This window comes from Macrotis lagotis, chromosome 1, assembly GCF_037893015.1.
Source record: "Macrotis lagotis isolate mMagLag1 chromosome 1, bilby.v1.9.chrom.fasta, whole genome shotgun sequence".
Lineage (NCBI taxonomy): Eukaryota > Metazoa > Chordata > Mammalia > Peramelemorphia > Peramelidae > Macrotis > Macrotis lagotis.
In genome coordinates, this window is record NC_133658.1 from 654912104 (window position 1) to 654925584 (window position 13481).

The 13481-nt window shown below is 34.0% G+C and overlaps 1 protein-coding gene across 10 annotated transcripts in view; it reads left to right on the plus strand.

Annotated features, from left to right (window-relative positions):
* The window catches only part of ANKRD44 (ankyrin repeat domain 44), a 367960-nt gene that overhangs the window by 259766 nt on the left and 94713 nt on the right, over nt 1-13481 (plus strand). The window lies entirely within an intron of this gene.

The following is a 13481-nucleotide window of genomic DNA, read 5'->3' on the forward strand; positions in this document are numbered from 1 at the left end:
TATCACTGGACTCTCCTGGTGTCTTTCCTTCCTCTCCCACCTTCCATATGCTATGGTACCCTTTATTATTTATCTCCTTCACTGGCTCTTCTTCCTCCTACCCTTTAAATGTTGACATACCACCATCTCTTCTGTCTCTGCTCTTTTGTCATAAGTTCTTCCATTTTTATGGTTTCCACTATCCCCATCCTCCTACCATGTGGATGGCTGAATTTGAATCAGTATCTCAAGTAGGACATAGCACATGAGCTATGTGATAGTCTTTTTCTAAAAATAATTTTTTCATGTATCGGTTTTTTTCATATGACCTATATTTCCCATGATATCCTTCACCTTTTGTCATAATATTTACTGGTCCTGCTGCCCTCCCTCCAAAGTCAGTCTATCTTATTCACTGTTGCCAAATTAATTTTTACTAAAGTATACTTATAATAATATGAAAACTTCCCTTCCCACTGAAACTTATAATGATTTTTCCATTGCCTACCAAATAAAGTTAAAATTTCTTGAGTTGACATTCTACCACTTGGTCTGAATTTACCTTTCTAGTCTTATTTTGCATTACTTCCTTTCCCACATTCAACTCTAGCCAAACAGTAGCTCATTCCAATCCCTGACCAGTTCCTGGATCTTCTTCTTTCTCCATTCCTTTGCTCCTTTTTCTCTGTCTAGCATACCCTAATAGTTCTCATAGTTCTTATCTAAACAATTCTTATCATTCCTTTTGCTGCCAGATTACATGCTGACTCCACACAACTTCCACAGAATTTGATACCTACCTCTCATATTCTACCTTATAACTGTTTGTATACATGCCTTAGGTCCTTTATTCAATTATAAGCTTTGTATGGCTATTATGAATAGGGAAACAGGTGCAGCTAAGTGGAGTCAGGAGGTCCTGAGTTCAAATATGGCCTCTGACACTTAATAATTATAGTTTTGTGACCTTGGGAAAGTCATTTGGTTTTTTGAAAAGCATTAGGCTTATGGGAATCTCAGAATATGATTCTCTGTTTTGAAGTTAGTAACTAACCGCTTGGGTTCCTGTCATTCAAAAGTACCATATGGATGTCTGTCCCTCTTCAAACTCATTCCTGGTAACAGCTGTATAAAATGTTTGGAACCTTCTGCCTAAGAGATGATGTCAATCAGTCAGCAAGGATTAATTAAGACTCTTAATATGGATCAGGGTCATGGAATCATTTCTAACTGGGTAATTTGAGATTCATCTTCTTGCTTTACTCAGAGTTGTTTTTAATTCCAATAATAATTTTCATTTAAATAAAAGAAAATGCTTGAATTTAATCAATTTCATAATCTTTTGAAGAATTGGTGAAGAATACAGATACATTCTTTTTTTTTAAACATCTAAATCAAGCAAATCTTTTTTCTGTTACCCAGGCCAATTAACAGCTTTTTTGACAAGCTTGAAGTATCAGCTCAGTTTAAATGGTACTGAATGCCATTTTTACTAAAGCAACATATTATAAGTACCAAAGGACTACTGTGGGAAAAATGTCTAATTTGATAAACCTGTCCTCTTAAAGGCCATACTCTTGGGGGTAAGAAACATTATCGCTCATATTCCATTCATTTAGTTTTTTGGTTCATCTGACCATTCATGAAGAATCCCCAATTCTTCTTTATGGTATGGTATGGTATGGTATGCCTGTCTGCACTGAATTTGGAAATGATACTATGGTCTAATGTTCATTTTCCTTCTTTAGTCTCACTGTAGCTCTGTAGAAAAAAAGGGAAAATAGCAGAGCTCTTTTGAAAAACCTCATTTAAACATTGTAATGACATTCATTTCTAGATGAAGTCTTTTACCCTGAATATCAGATTACACACCCTGAAATCTGACCACATGGTCAAGAATCAGGGCAGGTGTTGTTGCTCCTCTCCCCTAAAATTTGAATGATCAAGTTGACTTATTATTTGGTGTAGCACCATTAGCATATGTGAAAATATAGGAGAAACACCTGGCAGAATATATTTTTGATAAAAATCAAACTTTCCTTAAAAAAGGAAAGCAACCCATGCAAACTATATTCCACAGTGTATTAAGGGATAAACACATTTGCCAAAATATAATCACAAAACAAAGGTTTTTCTATTTGAAAATAAGTTTTTAACTAAATGCATTTAACTAAATATAACATCCTCATTGTTAAATGCAATAATTTTAATAAGTAGGATTTAAAGGGCAGTTGTTTTCATTTTTAAAGCTGTTAGTCCTGCCAATACCTTTGAATTCCAGAGCCTGGTAATTTTTAAAGAGTAATTTGCCAATAATACCTGCTTTAATATCTACTTTCATTCTGAAGGAGGAGGCATTTATATGACATTTTTGTCATCCGATGAAAAGGTTTTCTGTTAACCCAGAGTTTCACAAGGAGTCTTGCCTGATGATGAAATTATCCCTCTGATTAGATCAACACTTGGCTACCCTTGTCTTGTATGTTAGAAAGAGGTGGTTATTTATGGCAATTATAAGGCCCTGAAAAAAAAATTGAGTAGAGAGCTTCATGATCTTATTCTGTACTGCCAATTAAAAAGAACCTAGTTGTCGTCAGAGATGCCTGAACTGTGGGCATTTGGGGTGGGGTGGGGAATGGGTTACTCAGCTGTTTAGAACAAAGAATGAAGAGGTATGGGGCAAAATTGAGGAATTTGAATTTTCATTTATTTTCTTTAATTCAAAAACTGCATTTATTGTAGGATGAAATACTCCCTAAACTCTTTTGTGAGCACAATTACCGCTATTTGTGACTGATTGTTCAGGCATAAACATCCCTACTAACACCTAAAACCAGGTCTATGTCTTTGTATTTGTCATGGAAGCAGCTTGTTGATATGAATATCTTAAAGCTCTTCTCACTCTAACTTTCCCCCCTTTCTGCCTTTCTTCTCCTTCCATGAATATTCAAATCTCATTGTTGGAATTCCATAGATATAAAGGAGATATTTTTAGGTAAGAGATAAGCATCACTACTTGATCATACAGCTGTCCCTAGAGGAAAAAAGAGAGAGGAAAGGAGCCTCCCACAAGGATAGTTATAAGAGTTTTGCCTCTTGAAACTGTATGGGAATTAAAAAAATGAGATTGGGACAAATGTGAAGTCTGTCTTTTGAATCTCCATATTTCTCCTGCTATTTTTGCCACAAGAGCAATAATGCATATTATTAAATGTATCAGGTTGATTTTTTTATACTTTATTTGATTATGACATTGAACTCTGAACAATATAAACTTGGTCTTCATAGTTTTCTGATAGCAAACTCATGTGGTCTACTCAGATTTAGTTATTTAGAGGAAATATTGTTCTTGTATACCCAGTATTTTTGCTACATTAAAAATAGATATTTTTTACATTCTAAATAAAAAAAAAGAACTTGGAAGTGGAGAGACTTGGCTAATGAGCCCTTTGTACTATGTAGATAAGATTAAATTTGAGAAGGGAATCCTTGAAGGAGAATAGATCTTATTTTCTCACCTCTCACTAATCATCCCTTTTTCATGTCTGCTATACTTGTTTGGTAAGCAAAGAGAGGAAGTGTAGGAAATGAATCCCTAATTAGAATTTCTGTGTGTGTGTGTGTGTGTGTGTGTGTGTGTGTGTGTGTTGAGTTTACAAAGAATTACACTTTTTTTTCTTCATAACATTAATGAAATGGCAATGAATATAATGGTATTTATGCCATGTTATTGAAATGGAACAAATAGAAGTGCCATAACAGTTGCACAGATAGCAAAGAGAAAATCAAGAGTGTTTAAACATTTTTATCTTTGTAAACAGTTTTATCTTTTGCTTCCTTCCTCTATTTCTCTTTCACTTTCCATTCCATTTTCTTATTTACTCAGTTATACAAGAGATCGATCTCATATCCAATGTGACTTTTTGAGATTCCTTGGATAAAAGCAATGTTTTTAATGTGAGGATTTTCTCTTAAGTTCTGGGCACCTGTCAAGTGATATTGGTTCTGAATAACTACATGAAATATTAAATGCAATGTTTGTCTCAGAATGGAAGAGTAGGAATATGTATAAGAGCATATACTTAATGTTCATTACACTTAATTACATAGTCATCACCTGGCAAATATGGAACAAATAGGATATCTAGGCTAGCTAGATGAGATAACAACTAAGTCAGAGCTCAGGGACAACAAGAAAGAGATAGGGAGATGTCAGTAGTATATTAGCATATCCAGTATATGACTACTTGTTTGTGAGACTCTGAAAGAGCTTTTTTTCATTGATAATATTATTTTTAGGTCCTCAGCTTTGCAAAAAGATGGCCAAAAAAGTTACAAAGAATTTCAACATATTACCACTCAGGCCAGAAATGAATTGAAATTGTGTCCAATAAGCATTTTCTGAAAAAAAAAAGGAAGTCATTTAGAGGGGCTACTGGAGAAGTTAATGGGTACTCTCTCCTTGGAGATCTTCAGGCTGAGGTGAGATGGCCATCTATGTGGGATGTTATCCTCATCTATACAATGAGAACTTTGAGGATGAGTAGAAGAGTACATGGAAATTCAAATCTTATGCATTATTATGGAAGACTTTAAATAAAAGCTCAGAGTTTTTGAACCAGAATTTTGAAGTCAATATATATTTGTTTGATAGTTGAATGAAGCACTTGCTATATGGCACATACTATATATATAATGAGGGCTTGGGATATGAAGACAAGCAAGGGAAAATGATACATAAAAGAACATAAGAGAGATACATAAAAGGCAGTATGATCTAGAAATGGTCAGAATACATAAAAAGGCAAGTGATTCAGCTTTCAGACAGAGCCCAGAGTCTGGAGATCCTGGATGGAAGTGGTGAGGGATCATGGGGTAGAGTGGTGCCAGCACAGTTTGGAAATTTCCAAAAAGAGCTTTGTTGATGGTTTATAGCAAAGTATGTTCAATATATAACTTCGTCATAGAACTGTTTTTCAGTAAGGCCTTTGTGTGAAGATCTGCAATGAGACAAAGTCAAATCAATCGTATATACTGACCTATATGTGAATTTTGTACCTGACAGAGCTAAGAAGGACTGATTCATTAATTTCTTGGAAAATATAGAAGCAAAATTTAAAATAAATAAAATAAAATAAATCATTATACCTTTATAATAAATATGAGCTGTTAAGTGACAATCATATGTGAAAAATTAATTTTGATTCCATCATGGACATTGTAAATCTTAAACCACAGTATAAGTAGGAATTATCATAATTACAAAAACTAAAACTGTTAACCTAAAGGTTGTTGACTTTATTGCTTTAGATACATTGAGCTCTATCTTCCTTAATCCTGAGTACATGATGTTTTAGGAACATCTAATGGAGTGAATTCCTTTGTGATAGTTGGGAATTTTTTTTTAGTAAGTAGGTGTAGGATAAGTACCAGGAGTGAGACTTAAGTCTGACCCATCTTTTTTTCTTTTTTGCCCTTCACTCTATCTAACACTATCTCTGTAATGATATCCCCTTCAATATATATATATATATTCATAGATCTTATACCATGTTGTAAAAACATTTTAGTAAATAGCATATGTACTGTTATATAATTAATGATGAGTTATATATATATATATATATATATATATATATATATTAGATTTCATATACATACCATAATTATATACATGATATAACTGGCATATATATTCACAATATATTTTACATATAATTATAGAGTAAAATTGCCTGTATTACAGATAAGTAGTAGACTCTGAGTTGGATGGTTTGGGGTTTAGGAGAAAATGACAAGGAATCTTATTACTGGGTCAGAAGATTTTAAAGGCTATCCATCAAGTCTTATCATGAGAGATCAAGAGACTGACAGTAGGAGAATGGGAGGATGAGAGTATAGTTTAAAGAAAATATTTTGAAGAAAGTTACAGAAGACAATAGAAGTCTGAAGCTATATTATATAAATGAAGGAGAAATAAGTTATTCAGATAAAAGTTCTATCTGTTTTTTAGAGCTGTATTTAATTATTAGAGATATCTTTTTTATGTAAAATGGATGGATCTTGGCAAAGTGCACTTATAATAGGCAAGACCTCTAGAATATACAAAGGGACATACAGAGAAGACCTGTGGAAGCTCATTGGTATAACTAGATCATTGTAGACAACTCCTGAAAGGAAGAAATATGGATGATCTAAAAATCATATAATTTTAGAATATAAAATATATGTTGGGTTGGGTTTTTTTCTGTAACTAAGTCAGGTTTTACTTTTGCTTAGGTTGATATCAAGTTTTCTCCACTTAGCCACTTCCCTAGGGATCTTGTCTTGTCCAAGTATATATTAATAATGGAAGGAGACAATCAAGAGACCAAATGACAACAGGGAAACCCAAGATTAAAATTCCAGATTATTACTTATATGAATAAACCACTGTTTACATAGTCTACAAAGGAATAAAATAAAAGGTGGTTATAATTCTGATAGAATGTTTAATTATTTGACCCTTATTTTATCTAGCCCAGCTCTTAACAAGATCACTTTAACTCAGTACATGCCATCACATTTGAGCAGCTACTGGTTTACACTATTCATGCATACTGGATTTATAAAAAAGTGAAAGTGAAATGTCTGAATCTTGAAAGTCTTCCATAATTTTGAAAGAGTCTTTATTCTTTAGAGTTAGTATAATGCCTAATAAAATTCCATTAAATATTTCATAGATAGAACTACTCAGAAACTGAAAATCCATCTATTTATAAACTGCAATTCATTTTGAGGACCATAAGAGCCCTACCACTTTAATTAGGGGATGCCTGGGTTCTAATCTTAATACATTTATACAGTGTGTAGCCCTAGATGGGCATCTACCTCATATATATTTTCAGAGTCTCTACAAATCCTCAGCCCTTAGGATTGTTGTTGACAATGTGTTGTATGAACTATAATAACATGTAAGTGCCAGCTACTTCTGTTCTCTCAGTTGCAGTGAGCTAGTCCAGAATTACAGACATTGCCATTAGAACTGTCATCAACTTTCCCAGTGCTAGTAATGAAAAAAAAGTCTTCTTAGGCAGTAGTTTTTTGGTTTTAACAGTTCGCCAATTCACACTTGCTTCTTCTTTTGGATATTTTATTTTTACAGAATCTCATGGCTTCTATCACCTTAGATTAAAAATCAGATACCACTTATTAAGTACTTACTGTACTTAGCAGATTAAGAATTAAAGAGGGAAATTAAGAATTTAAGAAAAACACAGTCTCTACCTTCATGGAATTTAGAATGCTCTTAAGTAGTTGTCTATGAAGCGAGAGTCATAGATTCCTAAGAGGCAATGACTTGACCTTAAGAACTATGTGATAAACCAGTGAGAGGTGAGGAAGATAAAGCACATTTCATCCTCCCTACAATAGCCTAAATAGGTTTTATCTGCATTACAATCATGCTATCATCATCATCATCATCATCACCATTATCATCACCACAACTTGTATTTATACAGCACTTTAAAATTTTTAAAGAGTTCGAAAAATCCCCCCCCACACTTTTTTGCCCCCAACAACAGCCCTGAGAGGTAGATTATCCCTATTTTGCAGAAAGAAACTGTGGCAAACAGAAGTTACATGGCTTGTAAGTATCCAAGACCAGAATTGAAGTCAGATTTTTCTCATTGCTGGTCCAGTATTCTATCTACTGTCCCACCCACCTGCCTCTTTTCCCATTTATGACTAGCCATTATCTTTCTTCTTTCTACCATTTTTTCCTGAAAAAGACACTCCTGATCTTCTGTAGCATGATATAGAGCCAAATGTCTGCAGTACTTCAGTTCACTGAACTTTATAAATCAATCAGCTTCACAAGAGATTTTACCAAGGACCCTTTGTAGTATTCTGGAAGAATCATCTATAAATGGGATCATTTTTATTTTGTATTTTTATTATTTGTGTACATATTAATAATATTACCCTACTAGAAAATTAAGTTCCACTACTAGAGAATTAAGTTCCACAAAGGTAAAGATTAGCTTATCTAAACTATCTTCTTTCCTAGAACTTGGTGTATTTTGTATTCTGTGCACAATTGGTAATTGTTTAGTTTTTTAATTTACTTGAAGGAGCAGCATGAAAAATATAGACTTTAAAATGGCACCCAGGATTAAAAGAATCAAGAGAATTGGAGTCACCAGAACCAAGTTATCAGTCTCTTTCATACAGAAAAAAGTTAGAAAGATTCCTAACTTTTACTTCCCAACAATTATCACTAGATCAATTTAAACTCTATCCAGTAAATCAGAATACATCTCCTTACCTTTTCAAAAGTCATTCTAAGAACAAAAAGTCTTTCTAAATCTCTAAGCTAGTACAAGAATACTACTTATCATGACTTTTGCCAGAAATGATACATTCAAAGGGAAGACAGAAAAGTAATCATAGTAGTTCCTTAGAAAGGCATCCTGATAATACTTAAAGTTTATTTACTGTTAAAAAAAAAAACATTCCACAGCTGTAGCTGTGGGGAAAAAAAATCACAGAATTAAATACCAGGAGTCTTTCTGCTATGGAAGAAGCAATTTTCTTCATATTTAACCCTGAGACATTTGGTAGCTGGAGAGGAAAGAGTATATTTTGGGATGAAAGCTTTGCAGGATTTTTCTTGCAAGAAAAATATCATTTTTGTCACAAGGTTGATGCAACTGAGAATTATATTCATACTACCAAACAAAAAAGGAAATATGTTTTAAATCTTTGAGCCTCCAGTGACTCACCAGCTATGACATAACTGCTCCTGCTCAGGAGAATGAAGGGATAAACCTGTTCCACTGGCAGGTGGTCGTGTCAATCAAATGTGACCTAGCTCCACTCTTTTCTTTTGGGTTTTTTTGTTTGTTTTAGTTTTTGCAAGGCAATGGGGTTAAGTGGCTTGCCCAAGGCCACACAGCTAGGTAATTATTAAGTGTCTGAGGTCGGATTTTGAACTCGGGTACTCCTGATTCCAGGGCAGGGTGCTCTGTCCACTCTGCCACCTAGTCACCCTCCACTCGTTCCTTAAAAGCCATCTGGAACCCAAGACTGAGTGAAATTGTCACAAAATTTTGACTATGACTTGAAAAACCGTACCTTCTTCTGGCATTTGCTGATATTCCTTTTCATCTGAAACCTTAAATTTGTCTTTTCTCTCCACTCCTCCCCTTCACCTTTATGTTCATTCAACTTTCTACCTATTTGCAACAATTTATGGGTGTGGAAGAATTACCTTGTTGGTTAATTTCCAAAACTACACATTTCTTAAGATCTGTGACGTTCAAGACAATCAGGGTAGTCATTCTTCCCTAGTTCTTTGTTGATAAAGTATGACATTTCACAAATCTTATTATCATATGAACCTTCTATGCTGTCAATTTCTATTGTATCAAACCATTCAACTTAATCATTGTAGAATGGATATATATTTATCTACTGAACTTTGAATGGGTGATTGAAATAGAGTGCAGCACATTCAATATTTTACAAGAAAAGCAGTGATTTATCTTGGGCTCACTCGGGCCTAGATTTACCTCTGTCCTTGAGGATACTTGCTTGCCAGCCAGTTGGTCATACCCAAACCAAGATAATTCATACAAAAAATTTCTAGCATAAGGTATATTCCATTTTTATATATTCTGAAATACATGTGCATATAAATTTTTTTAAAAATTATGGAAAATAAATAATATTTTTTGAGCTCCTCTAATGGGCCCAGAACTGTGCAAGAAGCATAGTATGATAAGACTGAATGACTGCTTCAAGGTGCTCCTTATGGAGTAGATGTAGCTTGGCAGGATCCTTGTAATTAGAGGTCTGGTACTCGGTTTTTTAGCTCCCATGGGTATAAATGGACCCTGGGGGGGATGCATACAAAACAAACTCATAAAAGACTGATTGATAAACCAAAATTACATATTCTTTTACATTGAAAAATATAACTAGTGGATCAGAATTGTCTAGGCTACTGGTTCCAGTAGTACTTATGTGGGAAACTAAATTGAAATAAGGATTATATAGTCAGAGTAAGAGTAGTTTAATGATCTCAAGGAATATTTTCATCATATTCTGATCATTTGGTATAACCTTAGAAACACAGAAGACCTCATATCTAAAAGAAACTTGCCATCTCCATAGTCCTTAGATTGATAAAAGCCATTTAGTATACTTTCTAACAGAATATTTTCTATACAATCCCCTACAAATGATCATCCAGTGTCTGCTTGAGCATCTCCAATAACTGATAGATCACTAACTTGGATAACTTTTATTTCTGGATAGTTCTAGTTGTTAGGCAGTTATTCCTTATATTAAACTCCATTTTGCCTCCATGTAAATTCTTCTTGTTAGATTTGTTGCTGCCCAGTGTTCCCTGAGGACAGCAAAATAAGTGTAATTCCTCTTCTGTTTGACAAGGTTAGTGAGCTTGGCATTGGTTCCTGGCAAGAATCTAGAATTTTTTATTAAAAGCGTACAAAAAGAAAAGATTGCATCATTATAAGGAGTTAATATGGCTCCACCAAAAACAGGTCAAATAATACTTGTAGGTAGAATTTTTTAGAATCACACAAAGAATAATATCATCCCCTTAACCCCATTTGCCTTGCAAAAACGTGACAAAAAAAAGAATAATATCATCATAGGGATTTTGTAAAAAGTTATAATTTCTCATTGATTTAGGCTATTATATACCCCCTTTTTGGGTAGGATTATTAGATTGGTAAATCTAAGGAGTAAATATAATTTATTTAAATATTTCCCAAAGCCTCTTGGGCTATTATGTGAAAATGATGGAGAGAAGTGGGTTAGACAAGGGTATCACTAAAAGAATCAGAACCTATTAAATGGCTGGTCCAAAAGAATACTCAATGGTTTGATGCAGTAGTACACTGGTAAATGTTTAATAAACAGCCCTCTTGAGGAAAAAATATGCATATTACACTTTATTATTATTATTATTAGCATTTTCTCCAAACAAAAAACCAATAATCAGTGCTAAATCATTATTGATTAGAGAAATGCAAATATAAACAACTTTGAGATACTGTTCCCCCACCTATCAGATTGCTAATATGACAAAAGAATGAAAACGATAAATGTTGGAGGAAATGTGAAAACTGGGACATTAATGAGGTGATCCAACTATTCTGGGGACCAATTTGGAATTATGCCCAAAGGGCTATGTAACTGTGCAAGTGCTTTAATCCAACAATGCCATAAAGTGAAAAAAAAAGGGAAGAGAAGCCAAATGTATAACAATATTTATAGCAGTTCTTTTTATACTGGCAGGGAATTGGAAATTGAGGGAATGTGCATCAGCTGAGGAATGACTGAACAAATTAAGGTATATGAATGGAATGGAATGGAATACTATTGTTCTGCAAGAAATTATGAGCAGGAAGACCTCAGAAAAGCCTGAAAAGACTTGTAAGAACTGTTGTTGAGTGAAATTAGCAGAACCAGGAGGACATTGTACATATTAACAGTAACCTTGTGTGATCATCAGCTATGATAGACTTGGCTCTTCCTAGCAGTACAATGATCAAAGATAATCTAAAAGATTTGTGATAGAAAATATCCATCCAGGGGCAGCTAGGTGGCATAGTGGATAAAGCACTGGCCCTGGAGTCAGGAGTACCTGGGTTCAAATCCTGTCTCAGACACTTAATAATTACCTAGCTGTGTGGCCTTGGGGCAATCCACTTAACCCCATTGCCTTGCAAAAACCTAAAAAAAAATGTCCATCCAGAGAAAGAACAATGTACTCAGAATGTAAACCAAAGAATGGCATTTTCACTTTTTAAAAATTTGTTCTATGGTTATTTTCCTTCTCATGGTTTTTTCCCCCTTTTATTCTGATTCTTTTTTAACATGACTGATATGGATATATGATAAACAGAGTTGTACATGTATAACCTATATTAGATTACTTGCTCCTATAAGGGGGGGGAGGGAAAATAGAAAGGGAGGAAAAAACATGGAACTCAAAATCTTGCAAAACATAAACATTGAAAAACTATCTTTACATCTAATTGGAAAAAATAAAATAAGAAAAGGTGACAAAAAGCTTCAACTTCACAGGTTTAAGATGGAGATGTGTCTAGAAAACAGTTCACTTGAAAAAGTTCTGGGGATTTTAAGTGAACTACAAGTTCAGTATGTATCAAAATGCTGGGGGTTTCCCCCAAAAGTTAATTAAATGTTGGATTGCATTAAAATAGACAGTACTTCAAGTGATAATAATCCCCCTGTATTCTGCCTTGGTAAGAACACATCTATAGTATTGAGTTCAGTTATTTTAGAAAGGACATTGACAAGCTGGGAACATCCAAATGAGGGCAAAGATGATGAATTTGAGATCATCTCAAATGAAGGCTGGCTGAAGGCCTGGGGGATGGGTTAGCTTGGAGAAGAACACACAAATGACAAAGGGAATAGGAGTTCTTGAGAACTTCCTGAGGGCTCGTCATATGCATAAAAGATTTTATTTGCTCAGAATAGTTCAGAATTAGGGAAAACCTCTCTTTTTTTTCTTGACTCTGTTATTATGCCCTGTTGGCTTTATAACATCATGATATTATAGCATAGCATTGGTTATAAGCTTAGTACAACCTGAGCTATAATTTAGGATGGCTAAAGGAACTTGCAGTTATAGATCTATGATCCTTTAATCTCCCTATAAACATTCCTTTAATAATGTACTTTTGATAATGTTTGTGAATTTTTCTCTTAGGAGAATTGTAGTGATTCTAATGAAGTGACTGTAATATAGGCTTGAAATTTTATATATTTTAAAACTTTAAAACTTGCAATCAGTAGTTGTGATTATTATTATAGGTGTTTGTGACAGGATTAGGGTTATATAATGTTTTATACATACGTATATATATATATATATGTATGTATAGTTGATTATTATTAACTTATTAAATGTTAACTTTGCTTTGGGTTTTTGGGCATTATTCTGGGTATGTATCATAAACAGTCCAGTGTTATGGTTTTAGGTTCCTAGGATATATCTTTCTTTGTATTCAAGTAACCCAAGTTTGGATAGAGTGCCAGGCCTGGAATTAGGATGACTCCTCTTCCAAAGTTGAAATCTGGCCTCAGACATGTACTGTGTGACCCTGGGCAAGTCACTTAGTCCTATTCACCTCAGTTCCTTATCTGTAATATGAACTGGAGAAAAAAATGGCAGTCATTCCCATATCTCTGCCAAGAAAACCTCAAATTAGGTCATGAAGAGTCAACCACACCTGAAGCAATGACTGAACAACAACCCAAGTCTATCCTGGGTCAGAACACTCATAAAAATTTATTTCATGATAAACACTTTTCTATTTGTATCATTAAGTGTAAAAGGTGATCCCCCCCCAAACCTAGTTGTGTTAATAATTTTTAAATTAAGTGTGGGACTAGAAAAATGCTAACCTGGAGACCCATAAATGGTCAAGGTAATATTATCTCACTTGACATTTACT